Genomic DNA, 2,567 nt, shown 5'->3' with positions numbered 1-2,567 from the left:
AGAGAGAAGAAAAGGGGAGTGTCCAAGAGAGTTCCCAGGTTTCTAACTTGGGTGACTGGCTGCTGGATGCTGTCATTCCAACAGAAATGAAGGTTCCAGAAGAAGATGATGGATACAGTTGGGGACATCCAGTTGGAGTTGTATAATGAGTCTAAGAGTTGTCAGGACTGGAAATGGAGATATCATCAGGGACTGGGGGTAGTGAAACCATGTTTCTGAATGCGTCAAAGGGGTGTATAATATGAAAAGGGAAGTGGGAAGAACAGAATCCCAGGTATCACCACCATTTATTTAGCTTTTTATTTTTTTTTATTTTTTTAAAGATTTTATTTATTTATTTGACAGACAGAGATCACAAGTAGGCAGAGAGGCAGGCAGAGAGAGAGAGGAGGAAGCAGGCTCCCTGCTGAGCAGAGAGCCCGATATGGGACTCGATCCCAGGACCCTGAGATCATGACCCGAGCCGAAAGCAGCGGCTTAACCCACTGAGCCACCCAGGCGCCCCTATCACCACCATTTAAAAGTCCAATAGATGAAGAGGAGTCAAAAAGAAGACCAAGGGGAAAGGACTAGACATGGAAGTTGCAGTAAGGATGCTGCTCCCCAGGAAGGGCATATTCCCGTCTTGATAACCATCTGTAATTTTCTTTAAGAAAACTACCCCATCTCCTCCCCACTCCACCTCTTCACTGCTAAAGCTATAGATTGGGGCTGAAGATAAGAAAAGGCTTTGGGGTACCTGACTGGCTCAGTCAGTAGAGCATACAACTCTTGGTCTCGGGGTTGTGAGTTCAAGTCCCACGTTGGGTGTAGAGATTACTTAAAAGCTTTTTAAAAAAATGCAGAAACGCTGCAGCCTCAACACTGCACCCAGCTTAGTACTATGACATCATTTTACTCACTTCTGTCCTCCCATGTGTTAACAGGTAATTTTTGCTCACTTCTGGATTTTTGGCTCTCTCTGGGTGACTGAGGTTGCAAATACATGAATCATTCCATTGACATTTTCAAGGCACAAATTACCTTCACAAATAATCAGCTGGACTGGAGAAAACTCTACTTAGTTTCCCTTCAGAACCAGGAAATTCTCCTTTACGGGACGCATAGGCCCTTTTCCCTGCTATCCTGGATCTGCTGCAAGAAAGAATGGATGTCAGTGTCTGGGTTATCTTGGTAGACCACAGATAAGAGAATCGGTGTATTGTTTGTTTAGCTCCAGGGAAGGACTAAGACTTGAATCCCAGCCCAGCTCTGTCAGTTAGTAGCTATTGACCATGACTAACCCCCTGAGCCTTACTTTCCTTAATTGTCAAATGGAGATAATAATTTTTATGTCATAACGCTGTGTGAAGATGAAGATGACACGAGATCATCGAACGGGTAGAGCTCCTTGTTTCATGTCCCAGGTTCCATGTGCAAAGAATAGAATAATTATAAAACAGATTTTTCTTTTTATTTTACTGTAGTAAAATACAGATAACATAAGATTTGCCACTGTTAGGTGTGCAATTCAGTGGTCTAATTACATGCACAGTGTTGTAGAACCACTAGAACCATCCATTTCCAGAACTTTTCTATCACTCCAAATAGAAAGTCGGTACCCATCAAGCAACTCCCATTCTCGTCTACCCCCCAGCCCTTGGCAACCTCAAATCTACTTTTTGAACCTATAAATTTGCTTATTCTAGATTATTTCATGTAAGTGGGATCATATATGTGCCCTTTGTTGTGTGTGGCTCATTTCAGTTAGTACAATGCTGTCAAGGTTAATCCATGTCATAGCATGCATCAGAACATCATTCCTTTTCATGGTTGAGTAACATTCCGTGTTCAAATAGAGGGTTTTGTTCATCCATTCATCTATTGATGGACACAGGGGTTGCTTCCAACTTGTGGATATTATGAATGATGCTGCTATGAACATTGGTGCACAAGTATCTCTTTGAATCCTTGATTCCAGTTCTTTGGGATAGATACTTAGGACTGAAACTCCTGGGTCTTTAATAATTTTATGTTAAACTTTTCTGAGGAATCACCAAACTTTTTCACAGCACCAGCAATGTACAAGGATTCCAGTTTCTCCATTGCCTCACCAACACTTGCCATTTATCTTTTTTTTTTTAATTATAGCTATCCTAGTAGTTGTGAAGTGGTATCTCACTGTGGTTTAATCAGGATTTAATTATCTCTTCCAATGAGTGAAAAAAGTTCAAATAATGAAATCAAGCCAATGGTCCAAAGATTACCTACATGAAGTGTTGTAGTGTTTCGGTATTATTTGAAGGAGTCTGTGTCACACAAGCCAAGGATACTTATCTGGTTTTAAAAATACATTGAAAAGAATAAAGGCCCTTTCTCCTTTTCACTGCCATCCTGCTGTGTGTGGCTGATTGTTCCTTGCCATGTCTTCTCACAAGACTCAGAATCAAGCAATGCGTGGCCAAGAAACAAAAGCAGAATCATCCCATTCCCAGTGGATTCAGATGAAAACTGATAACAGAATCAGGTACAACTCCAAGAGGAGGCTCTAGAAAAGAACCAAGCTGGGTCTCTAAGGCATCACACAT

The sequence above is a fragment of the Mustela nigripes genome, chromosome 3 (genome assembly GCF_022355385.1).
Source record: "Mustela nigripes isolate SB6536 chromosome 3, MUSNIG.SB6536, whole genome shotgun sequence".
Taxonomy (NCBI): domain Eukaryota; kingdom Metazoa; phylum Chordata; class Mammalia; order Carnivora; family Mustelidae; genus Mustela; species Mustela nigripes.
The sequence above is the reverse complement of the archived record's forward strand: the minus strand, read 5'-3'. Positions refer to the sequence as shown.